This window comes from Sturnira hondurensis, unplaced genomic scaffold, assembly GCF_014824575.4.
Source record: "Sturnira hondurensis isolate 20B ecotype Veracruz unplaced genomic scaffold, ASM1482457v3 Scaffold0004136, whole genome shotgun sequence".
NCBI lineage: Eukaryota > Metazoa > Chordata > Mammalia > Chiroptera > Phyllostomidae > Sturnira > Sturnira hondurensis.
The window spans coordinates 27,365,922-27,391,481 of NW_028076767.1; the positions used below are offsets into that span (position 1 = coordinate 27,365,922).

General features: G+C 48.1%; 1 protein-coding gene across 3 annotated transcripts in view; it reads left to right on the plus strand.

The window, feature by feature from the left end:
- Nucleotides 1–25,560, plus strand: part of TOX2 (TOX high mobility group box family member 2) — a 107,522-nt gene that overhangs the window by 46,511 nt on the left and 35,451 nt on the right. The gene's annotated exons all lie outside the window — the stretch shown is intronic.

Here is a 25,560-nt window from a genome sequence, read left to right on the forward strand (position 1 = left end):
ACTACAGTGTTTCCTGTAAATCCCCTGCCTGGCTGCAGGGGCATCATTAAAAACAGAGGCTTAAAGGGGCATCATTAAAAACTGGATGCACTCCAGCTGTGTTGTGCTCCTTCCCCATGCAGGGTTGGGGAGACTTTCGGCAGCAGTGAGGACAGATGTCACATGTTCCCTGGTGCTGCCGGCCCCTTGCCACCATGCAGCACCCATGGGGGCATGCACTGGTGTGGAGGCACCCCCGTCCCCTGCAAAGGCGCGCAGGCCTCTCCTGCTGATACCACTGGGGAGGGTTGTGGACGTGGCCATCCTCCCTGGTGGTGAAGGAGACGAGTCATCTCAGGGTACGGCTGCCCCGTCTCCAGCCCCAGCCTGGCCGTCTGGGAGTCCCAGAGGTCATCCGGAGTCTGATTTTCCCCTGAGAGCCTGGTCTGCAAAAAGTAAGGTTCTTTCAGCTGGGAACATCCTCACTGACACTGTGGTGCCAAGGAGGGTCCTCACCAAAGGCTGTGGCAACCGGGAGGACGGTTCCCTAAGGCAATGGTGCCTGCGGGTGGCAGCAGCTCGGGGAGGAGAGCCAAGGGGGTTCCAAGCTGCTGAGAAACTTGGGGAGGGGAGGGCTAGCCTGTTCCTGGAGCTGACCTCTGCACTCCGTCTCTGTGGCCGTGGTCATTGTGGGGATCCAAGTTGGGCGGCTGGGGTCAGACCCAGTGTTTTCCAGCTGGGGAAACAGAAGCCTATTAATTCCCAAACATGTACGTGTCTTACTGTACGGCAGGTCCTGTGAGGGGCATAGATGAGCCAGATGTGGGCCTGTGGCCTTAGGGAGTACTGCCAGGGAGGGAAGGCAGGCGTGAAGCCACACGCCCACCTGACACCGCTGGGTGCTCATGCGGGGGCCACCGTGTCGTGCCCTTCTCTGGCCTGTGACCGTGTGAACAGCATGGCGCTGTGGCATAGCTGTCTTTATTGATTGGCTTGTGCCAGTCTGCATGACACTGGTGGGCCAGACTCCAGGTCCTGGAAACGCCACTCACATTGGAAGAGACCACCAGAGTTATTCAACTGTCTGTAATCAGCCCTGGCTCGCAGAACCACCCAGTGCAGGGGAGGGCTCGGCTCAAGCCCTGCTGGAGGGAGTGTTGGCGCTGTGCTTCCACCAAGAAGGGACAGTGGGATTCTGTGTCCACTCTAGGCTGGGGCAGAGGGGAGCACAGTCCTTTGGAGGGGACATGCAGGGCAAATAAAGTCCCCCACCCTCGCCAATGCAAGCTGTTAGCAGCAACAAGCTCATCTGTTTCCCCAACACCTCACAGTTTGCAAAGTCCTTTTCTCAGTGGTTATTTCAGCTGATCTTCACAACAGTCACGAAGAGTAGTAGGTGTTATTGTTAACCCTATTTTATAATGAGGTGCCTGGGGCTCGAGGATGTTGACGGACTCATCCAAGGAGCAGTGCAGCTGGGATTTGAACCTGCACAGCTGGGACCCAGTGCTGCACACGTTACCTTGCTATGCGTGTAGAGAGCTCCCTTCTCACCTCAGGGCAGCCACCAACTTGTTTCAGCCTAAATGTCATTCTTCAGAGAGCTCTTAGTGACCCCCAAATCCAAATTAGGTCCCCTCCCTGTGATTCTTTCTCATGATACTGTGTTTGTTTAATTCATGACATTTATCACTGTTCGAGGTCATCTGCTTACTTATGTAATGACTTGGTTAACATCTGACGCCCACTCCAGGCTGTGATCTCCGTGAGAGCAGGATCTGGTCTCTTTTTCCCTGTTGTGTCTCCCATTTCAGCACAAAGCCTGGCCCCTAGAAGGCACTCAAGAACTATTTGTGTAATGAGTGAATGTAGCTCCTTCTCTTCTCTGACTTCAGTTTTCCTGACAGTGGGATGAGGTGGTTAGACTCACAAGGATCTTTCCAAGTCTCTTGTGCCATCACTCAGAGATACTTCCTAACTTAGAACTTTCTCAAGAAGACACCAGGACCCCCTGAGATTGGCTAAGTCCTCCCGGTGGCATGAGCCAACCTTGTTGTAAACAAATTTAGTGAGTACAATCTAGACTTCTTACGGTGTATCAGTTAGCTCTTGCTGCCTAACAAGCACCCCCAAACTTCGTTTCCTAAAACAATAAATATTCACTTACTTGGTAACTCTATAGGATGGCGGTTTGGTTGGGTTCAGCCAGGCGGCTCTTCTGGTAATAGCTAGGATCATTTAAGTGACCGCAGAAAGCTGCCAGGTCAGCTGTAGGCTGATTAGCATCGGGGACTGCCTTCTACTGCAGATGGTCTTTTGTCCTCCAGCGGGCTGGCCCGAGGTTGTTCACACAGTGGGACAAGGGGTCCCAGAGCAGTGGGAGCAGAAGTGGCAAGATGTGTTCATTAAAGCGAGTCATAGGGCCAGTCTGGATTCAAGGAATGGGGAAATGGAGACTCCACCTGTTAATGGGGGGAGCTACAAAGTGTCGTGGGCTTTCAATAAATTAGCACATGTGGGAAATGTGGCCTGTGGTTTGTGCCGGTTTTGTACAAGAGTAACAGACTCTTCTGGGACCTACATCTCCCCATGGTGTGGTTGGACTCCACTGGCCTCTAGCTCTTAATGGCAAAAATTCTGTATGTTTCCTTCCGGTATTGTTCCCTGGAGTGTTTGCTTGAACTCACACATGCACATTTGCACACACACACACTCTATCACGGTGTGGTTGCCTCATCAACTGCAGGAAACACGTTGCTCCGATTATTGAAGGGTTGACCTAAGCATGTGGGCAAAATGAAGGTCTTGTAGCCAATAGAGGATTCAGAGGATCAACACTGTAAGTGGCATAAAGTACAGCTTATAAATACAGTTAAATACAAGGTGTACCCATTCAGCAAATGTTTACTGAGCACCTAGTATGTACAAAGCTCTGGATGTATGCCAAAAGCCATTTCTGGGAGATGCTTGCTTCCAGAACATCCATTTTCATCATGTTCAAAACCTGCTCTTCCTGAAACTTCATGTTCTTTGTTTAGAAACTGCAGCCGAGGCAGAGGTCCCCTGCAGGATGTATATGTATCAGCCAACTGTGTCCCCTTTCAAAAGCTTTCAAACCAGTTCTTTTGGGCATGAAGCTTCTTTTGCAAATGCTCCATTGCTTGGTTTTTGTGAGTCTCCACGACATTCCTGCCTTAGCTTTCACGCACGATCACTTTCCCCACCCCCCACCCCAGACCTTGCATTTCTTCTGTACTAAACTTGCCTGGGTGGCCTGAGCTCCAGTACAGTTCTCAGCCATGGCTTCTGGTCCATCAGCATCTTCTGAGGGCGGAAAGGCTGGTAGAGATCAGCTCTTCCCCTATTAGGGGGCAGACCCTGCCCAGGTGTTACAGGGGCTGATATTTCCTGGTTATAGGGCCCGGGAAGAGTCTCCCTCTTCCTGGGATGAAGGCAAAGAGGAAAGGAACTGGGCTGGGAGCTCAGCAGACCTGGGTTCAAATCCCAGCTCTTCCACATCCCCGCCATGATCCCTTAGGTGCGTTATGCCAGCTTCCTGTCCAGTGGGAAGAGTAACATCTGCTCCTGGGGGTGCTGTGAGGGGTACAGGAGGTGTGTGTTGTAGGGTCTGTGAGTGCCTCCCCCAGTTTCCCTTCAAGGGAGTCTGACCTGAGATAGGATGGAAAGTGCCCGTGTTCCGTAAAACCCACTATGACTTACTTCTGTTGTTGTTTCTTTTAATTTGCAACTTGATGTGCTATCTTTTACAAATTATTTGAGAAAGTGATTTTATTTACTTTGTAAAATTTTTAAATCACAGTTTGTGTTCAATAGTATTTTGCGTTGGTTTCAGGTGTGCAGTGTAGCAGTCAGACAATCGTGTACATTACACACTGTTCCCTTCCACACACCGTTATTACGTCACTGACTCTATTTCCTAGGCTGCACTTTGTCGTTTCTATTGTTCTGTTACCGTAAATAACGCTTTGGTTGCACGAGACGAATCTGTGGCCACCCCTCTGCGCCATGGCGGGCACACGTTCCTCCGGTCAGCAAGCCCCTCCATTTCCCCCAACACAGGCCTGTTTGCTCTTTCAAGGGTGAGGCGAATGTCACCTCCTCAGTACCGCCTTCCTGGCTGTGGCTGGAGTTTTCCATTCTTCAAGGCTGTAAATGCTACTTCTGCTGGGGATCTCTGAGTTTGTCCTAAGAGTTTGGGAAAGAACCGTGTGTGTGTGTGTGTGTGTGTGTGTGTGTGTGTGTGAGAGAGAGACAGAGAGACAGAGAGAGAAACAGAGAGAGACAGAGATAGACAGAGAGATAGAGAGACAGAGAAGAATGAAATGTGACTATTTCTAGCAAGTCACCGGGCTTTGTTAGTGAGGAGAAAAGAGAGAGAATGGTATTGAATGACATGATCAAATTTGTGGTTTTAAAAACCCTCACTGGTGAGGGCGGATACAGGGAGACCACAGAAGAGGGTGTGTAATGGGCCAAGTGAAAGGCTGATGTGTCCTCAGTTGTGGTGGCGGAGATGGAAAGAAGCAGATAATCGATCTGAGAGATGTTTTGGAAATCCAGTTGGTAGGGCTTGCCGATGACGGATCTGGAGGGACAGAGAAACGGAGGAGTAAAGGGTGACTCCCAGGCGTCGAGCATGGGCCCATTTTCCAGCACGATGGTACCATTCTCTGAGTTGGGGACCTGCGGTTTCATGAAGTCAGACTTGGGTGTGTTGAATGGAGATGCTCGCCCAGGCAGGCGGACAGTTGTCAGAGTCTGGAGCACCTGCAGAAAGTGAACTTAGAAGTCCTCAGCCTCTGGTGTTAAAATCTTGAGAGGATGAAACTTGCAAAGATGGAGAAGAATTTGAAGAGCAGAAGACCCACGACTCTTCCATTTTGAGCTCCAACATTTACAAAGAAGGCAGAGGAAGGAGAGAAGAACGTGCATCGGTGGAGAAGCAGTGGCCGGAGAAGTGGGGGAGCGTGCGGTCTCAGGAGCCAAGGGCGGAGTGTCCCCAGGAGAAGCGAGGGAGCCTGGGGGGAAATGATGCTGGAGCCATAGCCCCTTCCCTGTCATGTAATAAACTTGAACTACCAAAAGATTTATATGTACTCAGAGAAACCATAAAGACACCAGAGAAAACCCTCTGAGTTATACTGTACCACTTTGGAGTGGGAAAGACATTTTTATGCCTCAAAGTCTTAGAGGAAATGACTTAAAAATTTGACCATAAATTAAAATGAAAAACAACTTTTGCATGGCCAAATCAGCATAAGTGAAGTCAAAAGACAAATGACAAACTGGGCAAGAATATTTTCAACTCACAATGTAGTCAAAGGACTAATTTCTTTAATATATAAAGAGTCCCTAGAAATCAATTCACAAACTTGGTAGTAAAATAGGCAGGAGATATGAACCCAGAGTTTACAGGAAAAGAAATACAACTAGATCTTAAATATATGAAAAAAATGCGAAAAATAGCTCCTATGAGAAACACAATAAAATTACCGTTTTTACCTATTAGACTGGCAAAAACCCGAAGGCGTGATAACACACTCACTCAGTTGGAGCACCGTAGGGAAACAGCAACCAACACATAACGGAGGGAAGGGAAACTGCTGTGACCCCCGCGGAGGGCAAATTGGAAACATCTATCAAACTTACAAACGCATTAACCTCTAACCCAGCAATTTCCCTTCGTGAAATACATCCTACAGACATATTTGCACACATGAGAAATGGCATATTCATAAGTATCATTTGGTATTAATGGTGGCAAAGGATTGGAAACAGCCTCATGTGCAATAATATGGGACTGATGAAAGAAACTGCGTACATCTATAAAGTGGAATACAGTGTGGCTGGAAGAAGGAATGAAGAAACTGAAGCCGCGTGGAAGTTCCTTAGATGTATTATTTTGATTAAAGTGACTCTAGGAGAATATATGGACATTAATAATACTGGATTTGTACATTGCGTGTGTGTTTGTGCGTGCACATGTCTGTGTGTGTGTTATGGAGACCAGGCAGGTGGACGGGGGTAGAAAAGAGAATTTTTCACTGTACCTTTTTGCATTTTGGGTGTTTTAAACCATGGGGATTTATTGTAATTTCAAGAAGTTCAACAACATACAAACAAGGAGGAGAGAGGGTCAGATGTTTCTGAGGGGTCGGTTGAGACAAGAGTTGAAATGTGTCTAACAGTCTGAGGAAAAGGAGCCCACTCTAGGCCACAGCAGAAGCAGTTTTGGTGTGGAGGGGAGGTTGGACGGGCCCCGGGGAGGACCGAGGAGTGTGTGGCGAGGCTGTAGTAAGCATAGACCACCCGTGAGAAGTCTGGCCGTGTGGTACATGGGCGAGGGCCTTCGCTCAGTGACATGAGGACTCCTTAGACAAGATTTTTTTTTAAGACAAGAAAGTTTTTAGAATGTTTAATCACGGACAGAAGCAGTCCAGAAGAGAGGGTGAAATTCTGGGTTCAAGAGGGGGAAGGGTAAATGGATGGTCTAAGTTTTGGGAGAAGGTGGGAGGCAGTGGGTCCTGCCCAGACCTGGGCAGAAGGGTAATGGAGTGTGCTAGCTTTGCAGATGGGACGGCTGGGAGCCGAGGCAGAGCAAGTGTCTTTTCTGAGAGCTTGGTGGGCAGGCCACCTGCTGAGAGTCGGGGCATGCAGGGTGCAGGTCTGAGGGTGGAGGAGTTCTGGGGTATTTGTTGTGGCACCTGAGAGACTGAGCTGTGGATGCAGGTGTGGTGGGTGCAGACAGCTAGTTGCCTCCAGGGTGGGAATTTGCCAGGCATGGGTACCAAAAGAGCACTCAAGCTTTCTCAAGTTTTTTGTTTTTTTGTTTATTTTCCCCAAAGAGAGACTGAAGTGAAGGATCAGGGGATCTAGGATGGGAAAGAAGAGAAAGAGGAGGGTGCTGGGGTCAGAGGGTGTTGGAGGGAGGAGCTGGATGGTGAGAACATGTCAATCAGAGTCAGAAGTGGGGTGGCAATTCAAAGGTGAGCAGCTGTGGCTGGGCGTTGGTGGGGTTCAGGTCTGTCCAGGGAGTGGGGAACTGACAGAGTGGAGCAGGAGCCCCTGGGAGGTGAGGAACCAGGAGCCCATCATCAGTGCGGTGGCTGCTGAAGGGACCCAGGATGACGCTAGGGTGGGGTGGAGGAGAAGCTGGAGCCTAAAACCAAATGCTGTGGGCACGATGGGGAAAGGGGTTACTCAGGAGATGCATGGGCACCCCGAAGTGGCTGGATGCTGACGGAGCAGAGTGGGGTGGGGGTGGGTTGGTAGGAAAGGAGAACACTGTCTAGTTGGGGCAGTGGAGAGGGAGGCGGATGCCAGTCCCGCCTTCCAACCTGAAATGGGTGGGCAGTGGGAGAATGGGCAGCTCATCCCAGAACACGTGGAGAAGGCAGGCTGCCACTGAGGCAGGAGGTGGAGGCGAAGGTGTGTTCTGAGAAGCATCGGGAGAAATAGGGGGCATTGTTTTTCTTAGAGTGGGAGTCCCAGTGGGCCCCGTGGCTGCTTGCTAGGGGAGAGAGCCTGTGCAATAGGGCAGATTCAGGGGGCTTTCACCTGAGATGCTCCCTGGGGACCTTCAGGGCCTATGGAGCGGACACCTCCAACTGTGAGCACTGCCGGTGTGAGCAGTGCCTGGTGGGGACCTTTCCTAGACGGGCCAGCAGAGCACATACTGAGGTGGAGTGTCCACATCGTAAAGACCAAGAGTGACATACTAGACAGTGCGGCCACCCAGGGCCTCGTAGCACACCTGGCACGCAGCAGGCTCACAAGGATTTTAAGTGGATTCTTGCTCTTGGTTCTGAGCACCACTGTGTTTGTGTGGCAGCCTTTTTTTGTAGGTTCCCAGGGATGCCTGGTCCGACTTCCTTACCACTTGGATCAGACATAAGACTAGAGTGGGTCAATGATATCCCCAGGAGGCCAGAAGACCAGGGGCTGGTCAGGGTCAGACCTGCAGTTCCTGGGCACTGTCCTTACAGCCTTGAGGGTGCAGCCTCCTCCCAGCAGGGGGCAGTGCAGGATGCCCAGAATGGGGAAAGAGCCAGGAATGCTGAGTTCCAGGTTCAGCTCTGCTCTGGACCCTCCTCCTGTGTTGGTATCTCCCTGAGCCTCAGTTTCTTCGTGTAAACAATGAGGACGGATGGCCTGTTGGCTTTTTCTAGCCCTAAATTGTGGATGATAAGAACATTCACTGTGCAATCCCTTAGGCTCCGGCACTGGGGCTAAATGGTTTCCATAGCTGGTCTCATTTCATCCTCAGGTGAACTCTGCCAGGTGAATACTGTTGCTATCCCATTCCACAAATGAGGAAACTGCAACACAGAAAGACGGGTTAATGACTGAGTCTTTCCGAAGCAAACAAACAAAAAAACACTTCCCATTAAGTGCACTGGAAGACAGAGGGCTCTCCTACCATTGTCGAGATAGATCTGTAAGATTCGAGGCTTCGTAACTCCGGCCTCCGCGTCTGTGTACCTCAGAAAGGGCAAAGACGACGTGGCTTTTATTGCTTTAATTAAAACCCGGGTGAAGAGCTTGCGATTCATATTGAAATGAAACCGTGTTTCGCCCGCTGTGGTGCGGAGGAGGGAACAGCAGCGATTACTGCTAAGATTACAAACAATCAAAGAGAAAAGGCCTTTTGCAAGCATTTCCTATTAAAGCCACAAACATAACACTTTAAAAATAATTATGGTTGTGTTATCGGAACATGATTCATGAATTCTGAATAAATATGAGGGGCCTTAAAGGAACTGGTTTCAAGACCATAGATTTTGTTCAAATCTGATGAAATTTAATATCGAGGCGCAGCTGGAGAATAAAGTGCAAGGAGGAGGGGGAAACCCATCCTGTGTATACGGAAAGAATTGAGTGTGTGTCAGACAGAACTAATGAGCTTTCCCACATCAAGCCTTACACACCTGTTCGGAAGAATGGAATGGCTTCCCTCATTTTCGTGGAGAGAAACCACTGAGAAGGGGTTGGTACTCACACCTCACCAATCCTAATTTTGCATTCCAATGGCTAAAAATATGTTTATTGTAAAGCTCTAGATTATGGGCTGTGAGACGTTTAAATATTTGAGGGCCCAGGCCCAGAGGCATTGGGGGGGTGGGCAGATTTGGGGGAGGGTAGTCTTTGTCTGCATTTATTGCATCTCCCCTGTAATGTATTTTTCATACAATGTAGTGAATGTTTACAGCGTATAGCTTTGTTTCCTTCCAACTATTATGAGAGAAATTGAATCCCTGGAAACACTCTCTCTCTCTAAATGGGATGGAAACAATGAAAATGGCACAGAACATTTATGGCTTGGGGGAGGAGGAGCAGTGGGGTGGACATGGGATTTCGGGGATTTTCTTTAAAACAGCACTCCTCTCCCCTTCCTAGCCACCTTGGACTTAGCATTTTCTATATGGCCTGGGTCTCTGCTGGGAAGGATGGGAGAGTCCCTGATTTAACACATTGATTTATCACTGCATGCATGACCAAGAATGGAAGGGAAGCCAGAGGTGGGAACTTTTTGGAACAGTGCTGGGTCCCTAGCTTCTGGAGGATCAGGGACCTGGGTCTGGCCCTTTTCAGCCTCTCTCACTGTGTGTCCTTGGGTGCGTCGTTTGCCCTCTCTGAGTCCTGTTTTTTTTGCAACTGTGGATGGGGCCTAAATTGGTATCTCTGAAGGACCTTCTTGGTTATGTCTTGTGGCCAAGGGACTGACCCCTTCCACCTGCCTGAGTCCCTACGAGGGACAGTGGTCTGTCCAGCAGACCAGAGACTGATCTCCCCAATCTGTAATGAGTGGTCATGGTGTGGCCAGGGCCCGAGGCTCTGCACGGGGTTTCAAAGAGGCGCTGTTGGTCGGATGTATGAAGATACAGAAGACAGAGAGACCTGAGCTCAAGTTCCGACCTTGACATTTCATGGCTGGGTGACCTTAGACCAGCCTTCCCAAGTTTCAGTTTTGTCTTTAGAACCTCCTCAGAGTGATGTGGGGAGGAGCCAGGAAGATACACTTACACCCAAAGTTATGATAGTGCTCGGCACATGGCAAGGGGCGGTCAGCGTGCAGGGCTATGAAAGTATCCACTTCATAGACGAGAGAGTGCTTTCAGGAAGGCAAAGCAGCTCGCCAATGTCACCCATCCACGACGTGGTGGGTGCAGGAGTCAGGAACCTCAGCGGAGGGGAGGCCGCTTGGCTGTTTTATCTAATGAAAACCAAATTATACTGAGGGTTAAAATGGAAAAGATGGTATTGGAATGATCTTGCTTTTAAGATGTGCCAAGAAACACACCCTCTGCCCAAATAACAAAATTAGTGAAAGAGGCTTCCTGATCGTTTTCAGCCTCTTGGAGATGCAGGACCCCCACCCCAGCCCCCTGTGCCCATTTGCCCACCTTCCAGCCCAGACCTCAGGCCACAGCTGGGTTTGCCAAGAAACCTCCTTGATTCATGTCTCATTAATATTAAAAGGCCTTCGTGGGGTCCAGACAGCCAATTTCCTGTCTCTTATCTACTCAAAGCCCAGGCCTCTGAGGGGAACAGAGGTCTGGGGTGAGGTGGTTGCCCCCGCCAGACCTGGCAGCCTTCATCTTGCCAGCTCCCGTGAGAGAGTGTCGTGCGCAGGGCTCAGGGTGGCAGGCCTGTGCCCCAGGGGACTCTGGCTTTTGCCTTGTTCTCACTGTGTAACATGGACCAAATTACTTAACCTCTCTTGGCCTCACTTTGCACCTCCGTAAAATGGGGCTGTTACTACCTCTCTTGCAGGTCGGCTAAGAAAACCAGAAGTGGGTGTAGTTAAGTAGTGTAGTTAGACTAGTCAAGTGGGTATAGGTTAGTTAAACGGACTAGTTAAGTGGGTATAAGGTAACCACTTATGATAGGAGCCTGATAAAATTTTTGTTGCCGTTGTTCAAATTTGCAGTTTAGAGAAGAGGAGCCAACTCACAGAGGAGCTAGGAGAATGTCAGGTAGCTCCTGTTTCCCGTGACTGTTTTCTGCATAAGACTGAGGGTGAAATAAATACAATGGGGCTAGTATTTCAGGTAAACAGAAATCCGAGTGGGAGCTCCAGCCAGGCCAGTGCTGGGGATCCCTGAGGTGCAGCTCTTTGCCTGGTGGCAGAGTCAGAACGCCCACCCGGGAGCACCGACCTGGGTGCCCAGCTCGCTGGAGCCCAAGGGAGCTGGGGTGCATGGCCTTGAAGCGAGGCTGTGCCAGTTGGGGAAGGGCAGGGAGGGGGACCACGGCAATGACTGGTGGCTTTGCAGAGGGAGATGGGGAAGGAGGGCCTTGCTCTGCACGGTGAGCCGCGCTCATCTTCGTCCAAGTCCCCCCCCCGCCCCCCCGAGAACACCTTAGGTCAAGTTCTCTGTGACAGCTCAGGCCTTTGCAGTGGGTCTGTGCTACATGCGGTTACTCATTGCTGGGGTGGCCCACAGGGCAGGTGGGTTGTGGCCGGGGGCGGGGTGTCTGGGAACAGTTGTCATTTTGCTCCTACAGCTGGCCTCCATCATCCATGGCCAGAGGTAGCAATGGGAGAGGAAGGGCAGGAGGAGGGGAGGGCAGGCATGTTGACATGTGAAACACTGCCCCACAATGTAGGGAATGGGAAAGAGGGGAAACACCCCATTGGCCAGGAAGTGGAAGAACTGGCCCCTCATCCATTGCTGTGTAAATTGGTACAGCCACTTCAGAAGCCGCATTGCAGCGTCTAAAGTTCTGCGACCCGGTAATTCAGCTCCCAGGGGCTCACTCAAGTCATCCGTTCACCAAAGGACACAAATGAAATGTTCAAAGCAGCTTTTTTCATAAAAGCCCCAAACTGAAAACAATCCAGGTGTCCATCAACGGTGCGCTGGATCAATGAGTGGGAAATATTCTGACACCGTGGAATACTATGCAGCCGTGAGTGTGAATGAATTATAACCACATACAAACAGCAGGTTGAATGGAAGGAGCCAGGCCCCAGCGCAGGACATTCCGTGTGGTTCTGTCTTCATTTGGGTGCTGTCTGCACACGTATGTTCACTTAGGGAAGATCCGTCATTGGGCTGCACACAAATGACTTGTGCACTTTCTGTTGGCAAGGTAGCTGTGCGGGTGTCTCCATCTTCCGAGATGTGGCAGGACGGGAAAGGGGACCTAGCCGGATTCGGTCGTTTGTGTGCTGTGTCAGTCAGCTCACATGGGTACTGTGTTCCCCTGGGAACAGCCTGAGCGTTTACTTCACGTCCTGCGGGGGCAGAATTCTTTCAGCCTCTCTGGGGAAGATGACCTGTGCAGTGGCTCAGCCTCGGCTGCCCCCGGGGGAGGCAGGTGGTGTGGGCTTCCCTGGGTTCGCTCAGCTCTGCCGGCTCCGACCTTCACTCCCATTCCCTGTGCACGGAGTTTCAGGGGAAATTTGGAACCACAAGTTCCAAACTTGTGGAAAAAAGTGTGTGTGCTGGATCAAAAGTGTGTGTGCGTTGGGGATGCAGCACTGTGGTGCCAGAATATCTTGATTATGGAATATTTGAAGATGTCCGTGGGAAAGTGCCCCCAGGCACATACATGCACATACTTGTACACAGCACATTCATGCACAAGTATGAGCACCTGTGTATGTCATGCATATGCAGGCGTGCGTGCTGATGTGCATCTTTTCACATGTGAGCGTCGTTCTGTGACTGGGCAACCTTGGTTCCCTCAGGAATGGAGATGATGATAGCGCCGGGGTGTCAGGGCTGTTGTGAGCTACACACACAGGTGAGATTTTTGTGTTTATGTTTTTAAAAGCTTCTCCCTCCTAGACTGTTGGTTTCATAGGAGCAGGGACCTGGTACATAGTAGGAGCTGAGTTCGTGCCTGGTGAGGGAGGGGGTAGTGAATGAATGAACAAACAGCTCTCACAAATTCGCTGGCACACACACCGACATTCAGACACATTCACACACATGTCTGTACAGGCGAGTCTGCACTCTCTGCAGACACCTCCATTCACAAGTACTGATGCATACAGGGATACACATGTGCACACACCCAAGCAGATGGGTCCAGGCCCAGAACTCAGGAGGATGGATTTAGCTGCAATTTCAAGACTCTGGATGGAAAGTCAGAACATAGAGTTCTGTTTGTGGCTCCAGGTGACCAATTTAATATGTGACTTTGGTAAGTCTTTTTGCCACTCAGAGGTCAAGGTTGCCTAGCCGGGATGGGACAGAGCTGGAATCTGAGCCTTGGTCTGTCTGGGTCAAAGTCTGCTTTTAAGGCTGGAGAACTGGCTGGCCACAGTGTGACCCATGGGCCAGCAGTATCACCTGGAGCGTGTTGGACATGCCGCCTCTCGGGCCCCCTCCTCACCTCCTAAGTTAGAACGAGCAGTGTAACAAGGACCCCAAGTGGTTTGTGTGCCCATTACAGACTAAGCAGCATGGCCCAGGGGATACGGCCTCCCCTAAGCATTGAGAGGAGCCAGGCTCCATGCTCAAGGGGTTCAGAAGGTAGGTGGGGTGCCGGCAGATGCCAGCCAGAGGGTCACTACAGGGGGTCAGTTAGAGAACAGGAGAGGTGGCAGCCCAGCGCTGCTCGGGAAGACAGAACTATGTGGAAACTCAGCGCTGCGCACCAGAATCCCAGTGCTTCCGGTCCTAAACAGGCAGAGTCATGTCGTCATTATACCAGGAGTGCCAGTTCATGAGTAGACTCTTAATTTAAAAACTACAGGTATTAATTATCCTGTAGTCCCTGAGGGTCCGAAATCCAGGCATAGCTTAGCTGGGAGCCTCTGGCTCAAGCTCTCCCTCGAGGCCGTGGTCAGTGTGTTCATCGGGGCCATGGTCTAATCTGCAGCTTGACTGATGGAGGGTTCGCTTCCAAGCTCCTGTGGGGGCTGTTGGCAGGATGCACATCCCTCGAGCCAGAGACTCAGACTGGGAGTCCTGGCTCTATCCCTTCCTGGCTGGGCGACTTTCAGCAGGTTTCATGTCTTAGAGCCTCTGTTTCTTCCTCCATGAAATGGATATCACAATAGCACCTGCCTCACAGAGCGACTGTAAAGACTGATGAATCCATGATGAAACATACATAAGGCGGGATTGTCCCTAGCATATGGAAAGTGCTATATAAATCCTCAGTGTTGTTATCACTGTTGGAACAAGCTGCACAGAAGCAGGGCAGCACAAGCCTGGCTCTCGGAGGGGGTCAGTAAACCTTAGGGACGCGTGGCATCTGGGTTGCCGTCTCCTGATGGAACTTCCAGGGCCGTGTTGATTGGGTCGTGGGGTCCAGGCTGTAGCAGGAGGCTTTGCTCCATTCAGCTCAGAGCAGGCTCTGAGTCCTGGGCCCAGCCCTTGGTGCTGCCACCTGGGAAGGCGAATGTGGTGGGGCGGCAGTCCTGAGGATGAATGGGTGTCACCCAGGGGCACAGTGACACCAGAGCAGGCAGTGTCTGGGGGCTGCAGTGGGCTCCCTGTGCCTTGTGTCAGGCGGTGTCACAGGATCTGGCCCGGGAGGCCTCAGTTGCCAGACAGATGCTGGAGTCCCACACTGAAGGCAGAAAGCCTTGGAAAGGTTCGAGCTGGGTGATAAGCCTGGAGCAGCGCCAACTGGGGGGTTCTCCCACCCAGCCTGGAATCCCAGGACCCCCATGCCCGCACAAAAGCTGGTCTCTGAGAACTTCAGTGCCTTTGTCCCCAGGCAGCTGGCTTGGCATATTTTTAGGCGATGCTACTTTTATCATTTTCAAAAGGTGGAAATGCAAAAGAAAAAAAAAGCTGCAAATAGGCATAATTTTTGTCCCAGAAGGTATTTTAACACAGAAACAACTGGAGAGCCTACTCATCACTTTAAAATGCTTTTAAAATGCTTTTAAAATCACTGCTGCCTCATGTCTGGCTGTTTACCTGAAAACCAGTGGCACGGGCCACTGGTGATGAATTTAAAATCCCTTAGTCCAACTCCTTCTTTTCCCAGGTGGTGTAACCGAGGCCCAGAGAGTGGCAATGACTTTCCCAACGTCATACAGACTGCCACGGACAGAGTTGGGATGCCAACTTTCACGGGGAGATGATTTCCATGAGGAGGACAGGGAACCAGGAGACGCTCAGGGGTCAAGTTAGAGTTTTTTTCTATAGCGAGCAGCGTCTCTAAGGGGAAGCCCACTTCATACCTTCACTGACTTCTTAGAGCGTCCAGGGAAGGAGGCACAAAGCCCGCCTGGCCCTGTGCTGCAGCAGCCGTCAGTAAATTCTCCTGTGTATTTGTTCACTCAAAACCACTTACTGAGCACCCACTGTGTGCTGGGCAGTGCTTTGGAGGCCGGGGACAAAACCTGTATTCTTATTGATTTGTGTATTATTTCATTTAGCAAATGTTTATTGAGGGTCCATTCTGTACAAGACACTGTCTTTGGCCCTTGAGATAACCAGTGACTGAACGGTGAATATATTCTAGTGAAGAGAAAGGGCAATAAGTGTACTTTTAAAAGCAAATATATTACATGTTAGATGATAAAAGTTCTATGGGGAAGGAAAACCACCCTTAGGGCAGGGATCAGCAGACTATGGCCTATAGGCCAAATCTGGCCCTCTACTTGTTTGTAAATAAAGCTTTATTGGAAGCACAGTGACACTTGCTAGTTTAAATATTGTCTATGGCTATGTTCATGCTACAGGCAGACACTGTAGCTCACAAAGCCAAAGAGATTTATTATCTGGATCTTTGCAGAAAAAGCTTGCTGACCTCTCTTCTAGGACATCTAAGGGAAAGTGTCGGAGAGGCAGTTGGAAAAGTGAGCTTCGTTGTCTGTAAAACAGAGCCCTGCCTGGCACTCGCGCCACCCCCTCCCTCGAATGCTGTGGCTCCAGGCTGCCCCGGCCTTATTCTATCAGTTCTGCAGGGATTGCCTCTTTCTGAAGAAGGAAACCCATCACCGATCACTCGTTTTTCTAGACTTCCCCCTACCACAGTGTATCAGACAGAAAGCTGCCTGAACCTTAAAGTGGCTCCAATTCTTTTCTGAGCAAGAAAACACGGGGCTTATCATGTTTGTCCCAGATACAGTTTTAGTAAACAAAGCTCGTGTCTAAAGGGACTGTCTGGCCTCATCCCATTAGGGTGCCTCTTTCTGCTCTGATCTAAGTCTGTCAGGGCCCTCTCAGCACCTGGACGATGGAACACACCCTCCTCCATCCCTCTTGCCACAGCTGGGAGGTTCTGCCCGTAAATAAAGGCTTCACAAGGTATTACATTCCCCACCCCCACCTCCTCCAGCATCCATATGTAATTTTTAACAGTATGGCTTTTTTCACTCCTGTTTCATTTATGTAGGTTATGGACTTTCATTTTTTTATTTTTGTAAAGAAGCATTTTTTAGTCCAGGAAAATGATAGCCCAACAAGAAGGCATAATTGTACTGATTTTCCGAATGCAGCAAGATTCCAGTGCTGATGCGCGGTGAGACGTGAATCAGAAAGATTCTATTAAACATCCCTGGGACGGGTGACACAGGGGTATTATCCGAGATGATTAATTTGACTTGGTCATCATGGATACAGACAAGCCCGACAAAATCGCATTTCATTCCCCACTGAATTCGTAAAATCACTGCGTCCATAGTAAGTCACAGCTGCTGGGTGCCCTGCTCCAGGGAGCCGGGTTTCAGGTTTGGGTAAGGTACCATGGTCCTTGTTTTGAAATGGAGTCAGGGAACGCTGAATTGAAGGAGGGTTCTTCCGCTGAGTCGTTCTCACAGGGCGTGGGTGTTACATGGTCAAATGGCAGGATGGTAGGGGAACCATAGCATTTATTGCCCAAACCAGCATGATTTGGAAGCACTATTAAAAACTGCAGTGGGGGGAAACTGGGACAACTGTAATAGAATAGCAATAAAAAAAATCAAGCCCTTACTGGTGTGGTTCAGTGGATTGAGTGTTGGCTTGTGAACCAAAAGGTCGCTGGTTCAATTCCCAGTCAGGGCACATGTCTGGGTTGTGGGCCAGGTCCCCAGTTGGGGGTATGTGAGAGGCAACCAGTTGATGTTTCTCTCCTTCTCTTTCTTCCTCTTTCCTCTTTCTCTAAAAATAAATAAATAAAATCTAAAAAAAATAAAATATATCCTCGGGTGACAATTTTTTTAAAAAGAGATAATAAAAAAGAACAAAGTACCTTTGTTGTAGGGCAGGCCATAAAAAACACACTCAAAACAAATGCTTTCACAAATTAACAGTAAAGAGACTGGAGATTGAGATAAACTCATTGTTTAAAATAAAGAGCTATAAAATAATCACTATATTTTCTAAAGCATCCCCAAAATGTGAGTGCATTTAAATATTTTTGTAAAAAAATTCCAAATATTTTTAAATCAGTATTATCTTTTTTCACCTAGTCAGAACTAGAAAAGAATGTTAATTAAATGCTCTCTATTCATTATTTGTCAAGAAAAAAAAATTGCCCAGGATAAGAGGTGAAAAACCAGGACAGTCCTAGGCTGATGAGGACTGATAGGTGTGAACAGTGGTAGGGGTCTCTTGGCTTCAGATGGTCAGGGCTTCTCTCCTTGTTTTCACACCTCTTCCTGCTGAGGCCCCTACCCATCAGGCTACTTTCTCGGGTGGGACCCTTTAAATGCCTTCAGCTGGCTGCCTTCCTTCAAGGTCAGCTGCCCCCCAGCCACTCACACGTGCTTGCTTGAGAACCCAGGTACGTGCAGATTGCGTGTGCTCTCCCTCTCCCTCTCCCCGCCCACCCCTCGTTCTCTCAATCTCTTCATTTCCAGGGGGCTCCAGTTATCCTCCTACCTTCCAAAACCTTCCAGCGACAGTGCCCTCCTAAGCCTCTCAACTCTGGGGACACCGATTGGCTTCTCCTGAGAGCTCTTTGTCACCAAGCTTTGCCAGGGAGTGAGGTGCCTCTTCCCCTTATGCACTGAGCTCAGAGTCCCAACAAGCCGGGCCCCTGGGGCCTTCTCACTTGGCTTGGAGGTCAGGGGCCTGGATGGGAGAAAAGTCTAATCTCCCTCCTCTAGTTCCCTCTCCGTGAATCTTCTGCCTTTCCTCTCCTACCGTGCTGGGGTGGGTGATGGAAATGGGTAGTCCTGGTGTTGGCTAGAGAACGTTGTAGCAACCATTACTGGGGATGAAGTAGGAACCATCGACTCACGGAAGGTACCTTTCCCCAAGAAGATATGATAATCATTCATTTGTAAATGCTCAGTGACACTGGTCTGAACTATTGTGTATGGAGAAAAAACAGAAAACAAACAAACAAAAAGAAATACAAGAAGAAATTGATAAAACCACAGTCGTGGAGGAAATTTTTAACATGCCTCTCTCAGAAACCAATGGATCAAAACAGAAAAAGGAAACCAAGTCATTTAGAAGATTTAAAACAACCGAATTTAGCTGGAAATAATAAACATTTATGCAAATTAGGCTGTACTGTGTTACAAAGCAATTGTCAATGGCTTTTAAAGAAGCAATATATTTTTCATTCCTTTTAAGTACCTACTTTTTTCTCTTCTTAGTGGTTTACTATTTTGTTAGACTTTTTTTAAAAAACCCAGCTTGTCCTTATATTATCTAAAATGTGTTTTCTGTTTTATTACTCTTTCTTCTACAGAATTTTGGTTTATTTTTCTTATTCTATTTCTAGCTTCTTGAGTGCTAAGCTCATTTATTTTGTATTTCTTGTCTCCTAAGAAGCATGTGTAGGTGAAAATCTATGCATTTCCCATTATCCATCTCTCACAGGTTCTTCCAGGCCTTGCTTTCCTTGTCTGTAGCTTCAGTTGTGATTCCCTCTTTAACCCAAAAGCTACGTAGGAGATTGCTCTTGGAGCTCCTAAGTCTTTAGAAATCTCTGCCTCCACTTTTTTCTGTTCCTTCCATTCTCTACCTTCTTTGTTTTTTGTTAAAAAACGAGGCTAGTACATTTAGATCCTCGAGTGTGGTCCCCATTGCTTCAGCCTTTTGAAAAGTTTGAAAAGATCTATGTGTCTAGATCACATTCATGTGTTTTAAGTGTTCCATGCACACTTGAAAATAATGTATATTCTTCATATATTGGGACAAAGCAAGAAGGTAAATTGTGTTATTCAACTCTTCTGCCCTTCCTCATTTTTATCTGGTTCATTTGTCCATTTTTGCAGAGATATGGTAGTGTCTTGTGTTTATGGTTTTGTTAAATTCCAATCATTTTTTTACATTTTATATTTCTATGGTTTATCGGTCTACAGAAAAATGATGCCTGTCAGTTCTTCTTAGTGAATTTTATCATTTATCAAAATAAGCATTCCTCTTGGTCTCTTTAATGCTTTTATGCCCTGAAATGTACTGAATTTGTTATTAAATTTTCCACTTTTGGTTTTTATTTGCCTGATATATTTACTAATTTTTAACCTTTTGTGTCATTTTATTTTTAGGCATTATTATTCTAAATGTCATATGCTGGATTCATTTATTTTAATCAAAATATTAATTTTTAACTCATAAAAGAGAGTTAAAATTATTAATGTTTTGTGGTCACTAGTATTTAGTATTAGTATTCTCATTTTATGGAGGTTATTTATAATTTTGCTTCATAGCTCATTTCTGGGGTTTTTTTCAGATTTTTGTTAGTTGAGTAGGTTCTATTTTTTTTGTTCCTCCAATGGTGTGTAATTTCTGCTTTTCCTTAAAATTTTAATAAATAGCTAATTTAAAAAATCAGCAAAGTTTCAGGATATAAGATCAATGCACAAAAATCACTTGTATTACTATACACCAGCAGTGAATAATCCCAAAAGGAAACTAAGAAAACAATCCCATGTACATAACAGCATCTGAAAGAAGAAAATATGTCAGAATAAATGTGACCGACAAGGTAAAAGACTTGAACGCTGAAAACCACAACACTTCTTTAAAATAAATTAAAGAAGACCTAAATAAATGAAAAGACATCTGGTCTTTTCATTCCAAGACACACAGAAAAAGATACTCAACATTATTAGTCATTAAGGAAATACAGCTCAAAGCTATAACAAGCTGTTTGTTGATTGAAAAACCTATGGTCGGTGAGCTGGGAATACTACCCAAGTGATCTACAGTGCAGTTCCTACCAAATTTCCACCAGCCTTTGGGGGCAGAAACGGAATAGCTGGTGCTCAGACTCCTCTGACATTGAAAGGGGCCCTGAGTAGTCACGACAATCTTGGAAGAGAAGAGCAAAGTCGGCTGGCTTTCCGCAGAGCGACAGTAGTCCGAACAGTGTGGCATGGGCGTAAGGAGAGACGCACAGAGCGATGGAACAGAACTAACGGTCCGGAAATAAATCCCTGGGTCTACGGCCAACTGGTGTTCAACCAGGGTGCCATGGCCATCGAGTAGGAAAAGAACAGTCTCTTTACCACATCCGGGGTGCTGACCCAACTGGGCAGCCACAGGCGAAAATAGTTAAGCCGGACTCTGCCTCATGCCACAGTCAAAAGGGAATTTCACCTGGGCCCATGACCTAAGTCTCAGGGCTAAAATCATAAAATTCTTAGAATAAAACATAGCGGTGATTCCTCACGACCTTGGATTTGGTTATGGATTTCGATATGGCATCAAAAGCATGAGCAATGGAAGGAAAAAACAAGTGAACTGGACTTTGGTGCACTGAAGGACATTATCAAAAGTCAAAAGGCAACCTAGAGGATGAGAGAAACGTATTTGCAAATCCTGTGTCTTATAAGGGTCTAGTAGCTCTAATATATAAAGAACTCTTATAATACAACAACAAAAAGACAGACAACCCAATTTAAAAATGGGCAAAAGTCTTAAATATACATTTCCCCAAAGACGATATGCAGATAGATGGCCAAGACACACAGGAAAAGATACTCAATGTTATTAGTCATTAGGGAAATACAGCTCAAAGCTACAATAAGCTGCCACCTCATACCCACTGGGATGGCTAAAATGAAAACGGTGGAATCTAAGTGTCGGCTGAGAATGTGGAGCAATTGGAACCCTCACGCACTGCTGGTGGGAACGTAAACGTAGATGGTTCCTCCAGAAGTTAAACACACCGCTGCGATGCGACCCAGCAATTCCACTTCTTACACCCCCAAAAGAATTGAGAACAGGCCAAAACGAATATATGTATATACTCATTCAACGCAGCACTATTCACAATAGGTGAACGACGGAAAGATCTCAGATGTCTACGAGTGGGTGAGTGGATAAACAAAATGCGGTGTCTGTGTACAATGGAATATTACTTCACCATAAGGAGGAATGAAGCCCTGGCGCACGCCACCGCGTGGATGAGCCTTGAAAGCACTGTGCTCCATGAAGGAAGCCGGACACAAAAGGGCACATGTTGCATGGTTCCATGTAAGACCCAGAATAGGTAAACTGCCCAGAGCAGGTGACCTCACAGAAACAGGATGCACATCGGTGGTTCCCAGGGGCCGGGGGAGCCAGGGGAATAGGGAGAAATTGCTTAATGGGTGAAGGGCTTCCTTTGGGGAAAAGGACATGTTTTGGAATTAGAGGGAGGTGATGATCGTAAAACATTATGAATGTGCTAAATGCCACCGAAGTGACCATTTTCAAATGGGAAATTTTATTTTATGTAAATTGTACCTTAGTAAGTTTTAAGAAGTTATAACAAATGTATTTAAGCTGACATTTCCCTTGCAACGTAAATCGCTGATCAGTATCTGTAATTCCCTCCCTTACGAAAGGCGCAGCTTCCAGCAGAAATCCTCTAGCGTCTTCGCTCGTGATCATTATTAAAGTTGTAATCCTGCACGTCTTCTGTTTTAGGAATCTTTATAAAGTTGTCACATGAAATCTTGCGGTCACCTTAGGAAAAGCTTTTTCGAATTAATATAAATTGTAGTGGGTGTTCGGCTCACCACTTCTAGAAATCCCTTGGGTTTGCTTTTTATCCTTGAGGTTCAAGCTTTGTGTATTTGTTTCAGAAAGGATTATTCAAGTAAATTTATATGTATATATTTTTTACTGCCTGTGGTTGACTTTTCAATTCTTTTGTCATTTTATTTTTTTGTGGTAAGTGTATGAATTTATTTATTCTGATAATCCCATGGAACATAAGCTTATCTCTGCAACAGGCTTCTGGTCCATTGGCTGTTCTCAGAATTCTTCCTCTCCACTACTTCCTCAAGGAACAGGGTGAGGGCTCCCATTTACTCCCCTGACTTGAGGGGTCATTGCCTTCAATATTTTATTAACACCCTTCCCCATAGGAATTCCAGGAGAAGGCGTACCCTCCTCTGACCCAGAGGGAAAGCCTGAGGCCATTTGAATCAGTGCAGTCTTCCTTCCTGGGCTGGTGTGGGAAAAGCCCCCTCTGGATTCCCCTTCTATCCCAGCCATGACCACGCTTCGCTCTGAATTCCCGTCCCTTTAGTTGATTTGGAAAGAGAAGCATGAAAGGAGGAACTGGGGAACGAGGTGATTCTGGCAGCCTCATAGCCCGTGTCTGGAGCGGAGTTCTACCTCCTGGCTTGTTGGTAACCACCCTGCTCCTGGCTCTGCCATTTGCCTTCATGCCTCCTCCCCCCGACTCACTCCCCACAAAGGACAGTCAGCTATGGAGGTTCATGCCCCAGTTCCACGAAGGGAGGAAAGCTGGCCTGAATTAATCTGTGCCTTACCCTTGGGTCAGAGTCAAAATTAAGCCCTCTCTTAGAAGGGGGGATCTTCACAGGCTCCTGGTCCATTCATTGTCCTGCCACTATTTCTTCTCGCATTTGGAAAGTAGATCATTTGTTTGTTCATTTGTTCTTTCATTCATCCAACAAATACTATTTGAGCTCTTGTTACCTGCCAGGAAGAAACTGGAGATAATAGCAGTGAACAAACCGTATGGCAATCTCCTCCTTTATGGAGCAGATGTTCTAGTGGTGTGAGAAGGGTAATAATCAATAAACACAATAAATAGATACAATATATTGGACGTTAGAAGATGGCAATTGATTAAAAGGAAGCAATAGAGCACGGCAGATGGTTCGCGATTTTAAATTGAGCAGTGAGCAAAGACATCGGTGAAAAGGAGACGTTTAAGACCTGAGGGGGCGAAGGAGTGAGTTGTGTGGATGTTTGAGGGAAGTGTGTTCTAGAGAGAGGGAACAGCCAGTGCAAAGGCTCAGAGGCAGAAGCATGCCTAGTTAGCCAGAGCAACCTGAACAAGGAGAACGGGGGCGGGGGGGGGTGATGGGAAGGAAGTGAAAGGCATGGAAGTGGAATGGGGGGGCTGGACCCTGTGGCCATTCTAAAGACCCTGCTCTTACTCTGAGTGAGAAGGGGACCACTGCAGGGCGGCGAGCAGAGGAAGGACATGATCTTACATTTTAACCCCTTCCGGCCCCTGAGTGAAAATAGACCTCAGCAAGGGTCAGGCAGGAACACCAGCCAGGAGACTACTGCAGTCATCCAGTGTAAAGAAGATGATGGCTTGGACCAGAGTGGTCACATCTTGTATTTATCCTGACGAGGGAGCCAATAGGATTTCCTGGCAGAATCGGTGTAGGATATGAGGAAGGAGGGAATCCAGCATAGCTGCAAGGAGTTTGGTCTGAGCGACCAGAAGGCCGGACTTGCCATTCATTGAGGAAGAGAGGACCATGGGTGGACAAGTTCTCTGCACATTAAGTCTGAGATGTCCATTAAAATCCGAGCAGCGGAGTCAGGTAGCAGTGGGCTATTGAGCCTGCAGCTCAGTGGAGAGGTTCAGGCTGCAGATATGAGCTGGGAGTCAGCACAGAGGTGGGACTGGAAGCCACAAAGATCACAAAGGAGTGAGGGTGTTTGGGGGAGAGGCTTGGAGTACGAGCTTCGTGACACATCCTCATTCATTGAGGGGCGGGGAGGGGGCGGGAGGGGGCGTGGGGCAGAGAATGGGAACCACAAAGCACATGGAGGGGAAATGGCCTGCGGTTTCGGAGGATCAACAATCGTGGTGTCCCAGAAGCCAGTGGAGAAGTCTGTTCCCAGGAGGAGGGGGGTGGCCAACTCTGTCGAATGCTGCTGAGAAGGTCAAGATGGTCAGGTGAAGACTGAGGTCTGACCGTTGGATGAGTAAAGGGCAGAGGTGATCGGCAACCTTGCCAAGCAGCTTTGGTGGAAGAGGGGGAGAAAATGGGATTGGAGTGGGTTTGTGAGAAAGTGGGTGCAAAGCAACAGGCAACTCTTCCAGAAGTTTTCCTGTAAGGTTTTGCTACCAGCTGTAGCTTCTAGAACTCCTACAACTTGGCGTCTCTTTCCACATTCTCATGAGGATGCTGGTGCCAGAGAGCAAGTTTGGCACCCGTGAGTGCCCTGCCTCTTACTCAGGGGAAAGAGAGGAATCGGAACCTTGAAGGGGCCTCTGACCAGTGTGGGCAAATGCTGGATTCAGAGTCACGAGACCTCGGTTTGAATCCCACCCAAGACTTTCTAGCTGTGTGACGCCTCCACTCTCTAAGCTTCATCTACTTTGGCTGAGAAAATGGAGAGAATAGTCACAACTTTGCAGAACTCATACAGATTAAAAGGACAATGAGTGTGGAAAAGTGGGGTCTAGTGCTCGGCACACAGTAGGTGCTTAGTATGAGTTAGTTGCAGGATGGGTTGGTATTCAGGTGTCGTGCATTTAGGATTTGATTGCATCCAAAGGAGGCATGTGCATGTTTGCATGTTTAGTTATTTTTAAGTATGCTAATTGCCTCTTTAAATGAATTGTCACAATTGTGTTAGTCTAATATTTTGATATAGCATATGTTTATATTTGCAAAACGCTTCTGGCTGATTGGGCTGGTTCCAACGTGTTGAGGTTTGGGTTTTTAAGTGAAAGGAATGGACTTGTGCAGTCATTTAGTGCTCCCTGGGCACATGCTATGTGCAAGCACCTGTTCTGGGGGCTGGTGGGCAGAGAGGAAGGTGGCGGTTGACAGACATGGACAGTAGGTCACTTAGGGACATGCTATCTGTCATGGGGCATAGCTGTGGAAACACCTGGGTGAGGTCTAAACCTAAAGCCTGCACACTCCCCCATTCCACGTACTCATTCAGCTCCTTCTAACTGAGCACCTGCCGTGTGCCAGGCACTGATGACAACACAGTCTTAACCCCTGTCCCCAGGGAGCCTGGGGTCTGGGGAAGGGACACAGCAGAAGGTGAGCAAAGAACCAGAAATAATTGCAGGGGGTCATGCTACTAGGGGGAGCACATACACAAGGGCTGTGGAGGGGGAATGAGAGAAGGGAGTCCTGTTGCAGGATGGGCAGGGTGGGGGGCGGCTTCCTGGGACTCTGCGTTCTGAGTTATATGACGCCGGTGGCTGGGTCCCATCTAAGGAAAATCAGCCCCAGCCCGTCTCCGTGGTCAGCTGAAGACAGACACCCTCACCGTGGTGCACAGACCTGTGTGGTGAGGAGTCGGGGAAAACACGTGAGGATATTGAGTGCATGCACTGCTGTTCCCTTGCTTTGTGTCCTTGGAAATGATCCTTGACATCCCTGAAACTCCGGGCCGGGACAACAACGGCAATACTGGCCAACACCGAGGGCGCTGGCTGTGTGCCAGCACCCGAGCAATTTGCCCGCATTGA